Consider the following 9,407-nt stretch of genomic DNA (forward strand, 5'->3'; position numbering starts at 1 on the left):
GCGCTACTATAGCAGTACTGTAGCAGTCGACTGCATGTTTTAGCAGTCGACTGGTGCAGTCGACTGGCAGCGAACAGAATGTCTCTGTTCATATGGAATCGAGCCGTTGGGATGTAACGGTCGAATTTTCACTGAGGGCAGTCGACTGCATGTTTTGGCAGTCGACTGGTAGGCGGGGTTTTCCAACCCGTGGCCTATATAACCAAAGCTTGGGAGCTTGGTTTGAGTTGACGAAATAGAGGTGGTTAATCTCTATTAGTAGTCTACCAGTGCCCTAGCATCAAAGGAGCTCTTGTGAGGGTTGTGGTGAGGTTTCTCCACCCACAAGGAGGTTTGAGCTAGCCGGAAGTTTTCCGGGGAGTAATCCACCGAAGGATCGGGATCGTCCACCTTACGGACAGCCGTGGAGTAGGAGCCCTAATCTCCGAACCACGTTAAACAACGTGTTAGCTTGGTTTGCATTTCTTATTCTTGTCTTAAGCTTTCTTTGTATTCATATTTATAGTTAGTATTAGATTTCCGCTGCGTATACTAACAATAGTGTAGAAGGCGATTATTTGGGGGTGCTATCTATCCAACCCCCCTTCAAGCCGGCCGACCGATCCCCAACAATGATTACTCAAGATTTTCTTGGGTAAAATTTATAAAAACTAAAGATGAAACCTTTGAAGTATTTAAAATCTTCTGCAAACTAATAGAAAATGAAAAAGACACTCAAATAAAAAGAATTAGAAGTGACCACGGGGGGGGGGGGGGGGATTTGAAAATCACAACTTTACTAAATTTTGTGAAATTAATGGGTATAAACATGAATACTCTTGCCTTAGAACCCCCCAACAAAATGGCCTAGTAGAGCGTAAAAATCGAACCCTACAAGAAGCCGCTAGGACTATGTTAAACGAATACGAGCTATCCAACCAATTCTGGGTTGAAGCAATAAATACAACATGTTATATACAAAATAGAATTTTACTTAACAAATCTCACAACAAAACACCCTATGAAATATATTATAATAAAATTCCTAATCTAAATTATCTATAAGTCTTTGGATGTAAAGTATATATTTTAAACACTAAAGACTATTTAGGAAAATTTTCATCAAAAACAACCACAGGAATATTTTTAGGGTATTCAACAACTAGTAGGGCATATAGAGTGTATAATAAACATACCCTAAAAGTTGAAGAAACAATAAATGTAATATTTGATGAAGATAACAAGGCAACCACTATAACAAATGAAAATAATATAGAAAATATTAACCCACTAAATACAGAAGATGACGAAATTCAACCTGAACCCAATGAATCTGAAGAACCAATCACTAACCTAAACCTAAGACCAACAAAAATAAACACAAATCGTCCATCTGACCAAATCTTGGGTGATCCATCTCTAGAGTTAGAACTAGGTCATCCTATAGAAACAGTAGTCAAATATCCTTGATATCTGAAATTGAACCCAAAACTGTAGACGAAGCCCTACCCGATCCAGACTGGATATTAGCAATGGAGGAAGAATTAGCCCAATTTGAAAGAAACCAGGTCTAGGACCTAAGTCCACTGATAAAACTATAATTAATACTAAATGAGTTTTCAGAAATAAACTAAATGATCAAGGTGAAATAGTTAGAAACAAAGCAAGATTAGTAGCTAAAGGGTTTAACCAAGTAGAAGGGTTAGACTATGATGAGACATACACCCCTGTAGCTAGACTTGAATCTATTAGGATGCTGCTGGCCAATGCAACACACAAAGGATTCAAGCTCTACCAAATGGATGTAAAATCCACCTTCCTAAACGGATTTATTTAAGAAGAAGTGTATGTTAGCCAACCTCCTGGATTTGAAGACTTAGAGCATCCAAACCATGTCCTTAGACTAAAAAAGACCCTATATGAACTAAAACAAGCATCTAGGGCTTGGTATGAACGATTATCTAATTATCTTTTAGAAAAAGGGTTCCACCAAGGACAAGTAGATCCAACCCTTTTTGTAAAAATCCTAGAAAAAGATATTTTCATAGCTCAAATTTATGTAGATGATATAATATTTCGCTCAACAAACTCAAAATTTTTAAAAGAATTTACAAACTTAATGGAAAGTGAGTTTGAAATGAGTTTAGTAGGGGAACTTAACTTCTTCTTAGGTCTACAAATTAAGCAAACAAAGGATGGAATTTACATATACCAAACCAAATATGCTAAGGAATTAATTAAAAAATTTGGCATGGAAAATACAAAAATCATAAATACACCAATGTCAACTAATATCAACATTGATGCTGACCCAGAAGGAAAATCAGTAGATCCAAAACACTATAGAAGCGTCATAGGCAGCTTACTCTACCAAACTGCAAGTCGACCTGACATACTATTTGCAGTAGGTATGTGCGCAAGATACCAATCCTGTGCAAAAGAGTCACATCTAGCATGTGCTAAAAGAATACTTAGATACATCAAGGGCACCCTAAATGTAGGACTCTGGTACCCTAGAACCTGCACCTTTGACCTTTTTGGCTATTCTGATTCAGACTATGCCGGGTGCAAACTAGATAGAAAAAGCACAAGTGGTAGCTGTCAAATTCTAGGTCAGTGCCTAGTAAGTTGGTCAAGCAGAAAGCAATACTGCGTTGCTCTATCCACTACAGAAGCTGAATACATTGCCCTTGGAGAATGCGCTTCTCAACTTCTGTGGATGATGCATACACTAAAAAACTATCAACTAGAATACAAAAATACAAAAAATTTTATTGATAATATGAGTTCAATTAATCTAACCAAAAATACAATTCACCACTCTAGAACTAAACACATAGAGGTAAAACATCATTTTATAAGGGATCATGTAGCTAGAGGTGAAATTGTACTTAACCATGTTGAGTCCAAATCTAACCTAGCTGACATTTTCACAAAACCCTTACCTGAACTTGAGTTCAGTACACTTAGAAGACAAGTAGGAATGTGTTGGGTAGAATAGATCTTGATTTTCAAACAAGTTTCCCACATCTAATTTTAAATTTTTTATCTTCAAAATTGCTTAATTTTAAAATTAACTTTTCAAATTCTAGGAAAAATAATGTTTTCAAAATCCTAACTTTATTAGTCTTTCAAAATTTGGACTTAGCCTATGATCCGGCGGTTAGAACAGGGGACCCCCATTCTGAGGGGTCCATGCCACGTGGAGGTCAAAAGGCTAGGTGGTCCGTCGAAGAAGGGTGAGCCGACCGGACTCAGGAGAAAAGGGCAAGCCGATCGGTCTGCCAATAAACATCTGATAGTAAAAGGCGCCCTGACAGGGATCGGGGTTCCGACGCTCAATGAAACAGTAAATAATGACCGAGCGGAAGACCTAAGAGAAGGCAGGACGTAATGGGCGCGCCGCCCGGCCGGCGCAGGGAATTAAAGCCTTCCGGACGGCGCTCTTCGTCTAGCCGGCCGGATGGACGTCCTGGCCGGGGGTGGGTAAATAGGGACAGGAACATCTGCTGACAGCCGTCAAGTCGTATGGCTAAGCCATACTCCTAGTCTGACAACGGGGTGTCCTGTTGTCCCATCGAAGGCGCGATGGGACTGTTGCAGTATGACGTCAGGTAAGCTTTCTGACAAACACATACCGAGGTATGGGCTGGGGACACGTACGCGCCTCGGTGGGCGTGTAGAAGCTCTTTCACCGCTCTATATAAAGAGCCGCAGACTTCGCCGGAGGTACACATTCTACGATTTTTGGAGTCGTTGCTTTGTTGCTTGCTTGCCTGACTTGAGCGTCGGAGGGTCGCCGCCGGGAACCCCTTCCCGGCCCGACTTCTTTGCAGGTTCGCCGGAGCGTCGTCCGACCGACCTGAGATCCACGCCAGCGACTCAGAGAGCGCCACGTGCCCAGCGCCCGTTGATTCGGCATTCGGACAGGATCAGCCTAGAATCTTCCAATTAGATACCATGCTCCCCTAGGTTCAGCCAGAGCATCTTACAAACACACTAGGCGTAACTTGTTTATGTTTGAAAGAAACTTAGAACGGCGTGAGATGCATAGGGTACAGTCTAGACTCCAGAATGCATATATCTGTGTATTATAGTGAGTCTGGGCGTTAAAAACTAACTCTACATTAATCAAGCTAAATGATCCAGCCCTAGTCAAATCTAACTGGATTACTAACTTAACTTGACTAACCAAGTGAAAACTAGTGCCCTCTAGGTATTCAGCCAGTAGCTAAAGGTTAGACAGTTGGTTAAGGATATTAAAATTTCAAATTAACTTAGCTTGCACTCTAAGGCTCTGATACCCTGCTAAAGGTAATTGATAAATATTCAAACTCATGCTTGGACATTAGGGTTTTAACCTTACTGCTCCTCCCTTGCCTTTAAGGATTTTCATATAATTAAAAATTTCGTTTTGACTTTTATAGTCGTCTTCAAAACTAACCTTTTGAATTCCATTTTGAAAATTAAGGTCTCAAGTTAACCCAAGTTCTCATAAGTTTTTAAACTAATTCAAAATTAATGATTCTTAAATGGCTTTAAAAATTTAACGAATATTTTTCAACAAAGCCTTTCAAAATTTCCGTTTTGCAAAGTTAGCCTATTATTTTTGAAACTTGCCCGTTGAAAATCATTTGTGTCAATTTTTTCAAAATTTAACCTAACTTTGCACAAATGATGGCTAAGTAAAAAAAAAAAGTTCTTCAACATTTTTTTAGTAAAACCTACAAAAATGTTGGTTTATAGTAAACTTTTTGAACACCAAATTTATTGGTCTTAAATCTTAGACATTTCAAAGTGTCTCTTTCTCTCTACAAAAGTTTTTGATATATGGCAAAGAGGGAGAGTAACAAATTCAAAGAACTTACTTAAATTTTCCTTGAGTTTCTTTGAAAATGGTAGCAAATTTAAAGAACTTACTTAAATTTTCTTTGAAAATTAAAAGAACTTAAAGAAAAAGGGGAGCTAGTATTAAGGGGGAGTTTATTTTAAGGAAGCTAAATTTATCATGCTTGTGTTTATCATGCTTATGCTTATTCTTTATTGCATTTACTTAACTTTGAATTTCGATTGCCATAATCAAAAAGGGGGAGATTTTTGGTGTGGAAAGCATCCGACGATCGAACCTTAGTTTTGATAATGGCAAAGGGACACAAAGTTAAGATTAATTGTTATCTAATGTGCTTAAATGAGATTGCAGGAAAGTCCTAATTGTGGTTAAGTAGGTGAAAAACCCTAGGGGGTGGCAACCCTAGGTCCTAGGGGGTGATAACCCTAGGTGGTAGAAAACCATAAGGGGCGGTAACCTTAGATCCTAGGGGGTGGTAACCCTAGGTGGTGAAAAGCTTAAGGAGGGTAACCTTAGGTCCTAGGGGGTGGTAACCCTAGGTGGAGAAAAACTCTAGGGGGCGATAACCCTAGGTCCTAGGGGGTGGTAACCCTAGGCAGAAAGTTCAGTCGGTCTGGAGGACCGGACTGACATCAGGTAACTCTCCTGAGTGGAGTAGATGAGAACGCGTTCCTCGTAGAGGGAACAGTAGGCGTCGAGTCGACCTAGGGTTTCCGGTTGAAAATCCGAAGTCAGACCCAGACAGTCCGTTGACTGTCGATATTTCATTTAGTATACTTATTCTGTGCTAACTTTATTTTGCAGGGTATGTGTTTGGGACTAACATATTTTGCAGGAACAAAGAAGTAACTTATACCTCGGATGAACAGTGTCTGAGGCGCCTCCAGGGAGCTTGGAGGCGCCTCAGGTGCAAGCCAAAACCAGCTATCCAGAGGAGCTGGAGGCGCCTTCAACGGGACTGAAGGCACCTTGGACCAGGGATTGAAGGCGCCTTGGATGGCCATGGAGGCCCCTTCAAGCTGATAAGGTGCGACGAGTTCAGCAGTGATCCATGCGGCTGACTCGGGAGGATTGGAGGCACCTTGGATGGTGTTGGAGGCGCCTCCAGCACTGTATAAAAGAGGGATTCGAGCAGCAGCCAAATACAACAATTCTAAAGTGATCCATCTCCAACGTGCTGCTAACGAAAGCTTCCGATCAAGCTGCGACAAGCTCCCGACAACCCGGCGCTCCGTTTTCCATAATTTAGTTGTCGATATTACTTTAAAGTTCTTGTGTGCTCAATCTATATTTGTACTGAATTTTACGAGATTATAGTTGTTGCCCAACATAAATGCTGAACGAGCGTGGGTCTTGGAGTAGGAGTCGCCACAGGCTCCGAACCAAGTAAATCACTTGTGTTCGCGTGTTGATTGTTTTATTTCCGCTGCGTTTATTACTCGAGTTTTGTGATTCTGAAATGAGTGAAAGCCACGAGCGCTATTCCCCCCCCCCCCCCCCCCCACACTAGCGCTTTCGATCCAACATGGTGTATTGCGTCCAATCAAATATTGTCATAAAAGATTGCATATCTAAAGAGAAAGTATCATTCCTCCATATTGGATGCACCGTCACCCTACACACAAGGATACAGACAATGCAATTAACCAAATAAAATAAAAGTATAATAAATATTATTAAACTCCATTAATAATCCTTCATTGACATGTGGTTTAAGTATTTACGCTACCAAATGATCATACCTTAACTGACTGAACTTCAATAATGCATTGGCTATCACACCATCTGTACTCTTCTTAAAAAAATGTCTTCGCTTGTTGAGATAATTACAATACTACTATGTTATTAAGGATTATAAAATAACGAATTACCTACTCTCGACCGTACCTTCAATATTGTGGTCTTCACCTTGTTAAGTTCAACACAATTTTTTCCTATTTGTGATGAACTTGTATCTTCGGTCTTTGATGGTGTAGGAGCATCTGGTTCGACAACCTGAACAATCTGTTTGCCTTTTTTTTTTGTACATTCGGATATCAAACTTCTCTGAGTTCTCTTTCTCTTGGGGCCTACACGAAAATTAGTTGGTAGTGTAGGTAGATTACGGTCTATGCCTTTTGATGCTCTTGGCTCCCCAGATACCTTACGTTGTATAATTTCTTGGAGCTCTTTAATCTTATTTTCGACATCGGCGATGATTTTGTCTTTTACATTTAAAATTCTGTTATCCACGTCAGCATTGATAGTCTCAGCCTTGGTTGCACTCGTATCCCGTTGCTTACGCAGTTCAATTATTTGTAGATCATATTCTTTAAGCATAGAATCCATCTCAGCAATCATAATATCCTTTGCTGTTAAGAGACTATCGCTTCTGTTGGTGCAATATCCCTCAGGTCAAGGTTGACCTGGGTAACCAAGCTGAGTCTTGGTTTGGGTTTAGATGTTTGACAATAAGATATTGATTGAAGAAGAGTCAAGTAGGTCAAGGTTGACTGGATACTTGACTGGGAAGTCCTAACTGGGATGTTAGGCAAAATGAAAGACCTAGTGAGTGAAGCTAGGCAGTATGAAAGTCCTGGTGAGTGAAGCCAGGCAGAAGAAAAGTCCTGGTGAGTGAAGCCAGGCAGAAGGAAGTCCTAGTGAGTGAAGCTAGGCAGATGGAAATCCTGGTGAGTGAAGCCAGAAGGAAGTCCTAGTGAGTGAAGCTAGGCAGATGGAAATCCTGGTGAGTGAAGCCAGGTGAAAGTCCTAGTGAGTGAAGCTAGGCAGATGGAAATCCTGGTGAGTGAAGCCAGGTGAAAGTCCTAGTGAGTGAAGCTAGGCAGATGGAAATCCTGGTGAGTGAAGCCAGGTGAAAGTCCTAGTGAGTGAAGCTAGGCAGATGGAAAACCCTAGTGAGTGAAGCTAGGTGAAAGTCCTGGTGAGTGAAGCCAGGCAAGGGAAAATCCAGATGGATCAAGGATGATCGGACATCTGGTGCTGGGAAGTCCAAGTAGGTCAAAGGATTGACTGGATACTTGGCATGAAAGAAAAGTCTAAGTAGGTCAAAGGGATTGACCGGATACTTGGCACAGAGAAAAGTCCAAGTGGGTCAAAGGGATTGACCGGACACTTGGTAAGGGAGTCCTAGCAGGTCAAGGGAGTGACTAGATGCTAGGCATGACATACCAACAGGTCAAGGTTGACCGGATGTTGGTTTGGGAGGTTTGGGACTTGGTTTTGGACAAAAATCAAGTGCTGGATCGATCTAGGCTCTGGATCGATCAGTGGATCGATCCAGACCTGTCCCAGCGAACAGAGAGCCTCTGGATCGATCCGTGGATCGATCCAGAGGTCCCAATCGATCAGTGGATCGATTGGGACGCGACTGCTTCGCGCGATAAGCGCTGGATCGATCCGTGGATCGATCCAGGCGCTTTTCCAGAGCACAGAGGCGCTCTGGATCGATCCGTGGATCGATCCAAAGCCTCCCCGATCGATTGGGAATATTCGAATCGATCGGGATCCGACCGTTGGCGTCGTTTATAGCTGCAGGCGTGTGATGGCTGCGGCATCTCTTCACGATTTCACTCCAGATTACTCGCCAGCTCCTCCACAGCGCTCTCAAAGATCAGATCGCCAGTTCTTGAAGGATCTTGGAAGCTTTCCAAGTCAAGAGGCGGATCAAAGGCAAGAAGAGAAGCTAGGGTTAGGGTTTTCTGTACTCATTGTAAGCTTTGCGCTTGTATTTTGTTTCCCTTTCCTTTCTTCTTGTACTGAGAGTCTTGTAGGGCTTCTCCGCCCTCGGTAGTTACCGAAAAGGAGTGTTTTCATAGTGGAGGGTGCGTGCATGGTGTGGATCCTTGGATTAGTCACCTCTTGTGAGGTGGATACCAAGTAAACCAACCGTGTTAGCGTTGTTGTATTTGTTTCTGTATTTTCCGCTGCACATCTTTGAAGGAACAAGCAACGCCGAGCACCGAGCGAACGCGACGAGCTATTCACCCCCCCCCTCTAGCTACTTTTGGTCATAACAAGTGGTATCAGAGCAAGGCCGCTCTTCACCGGAATCATCGCCGGAAGGGTCAAGCATAACAAGAAAAGCTAGAGGGTGAAGAAGTTGAAGCAAATTCTTCAAGTTCAAGACTTTATCAAGCTCAACTTCAAGATGCAATTCCAAGATGGACTTGGATTTGACACAAGGGTGGCTCCACCATATTCATCTACAAGCTTCGATTCTTGGAAATCAAGAATCGAAAATTTTCATATGATGGAGATAGAGCAATGGTTTGCTCTCATGGAAGGTTTTGAAGCTCCCACAAATTCCAAGGGCAAAGTACTCAAAAGGAGCAGATGGAGCTCAGAGCAAATTCAAAGGGGCGAGGCAAATGACAAAGTGACCAAGCTTCTGGTCAACTTATTGCCTAGCCACATCTTGGCTCGAGTTGGAGAATTCGAAGATGCCAAGGAGCTTTGGAGCAAATTGGCTAAGCTTCATGAAGAGATCCCCTCCACTGTATCAAATCAAGGAGAATCCAAAGAGGGCGACTCATTGGATCAAGACCAAGAGGAGGACTCCGAGGTTGAGAGATGCTCAACC

This window comes from Zingiber officinale, chromosome 1A (assembly GCF_018446385.1).
Source record: "Zingiber officinale cultivar Zhangliang chromosome 1A, Zo_v1.1, whole genome shotgun sequence".
Lineage (NCBI taxonomy): Eukaryota > Viridiplantae > Streptophyta > Magnoliopsida > Zingiberales > Zingiberaceae > Zingiber > Zingiber officinale.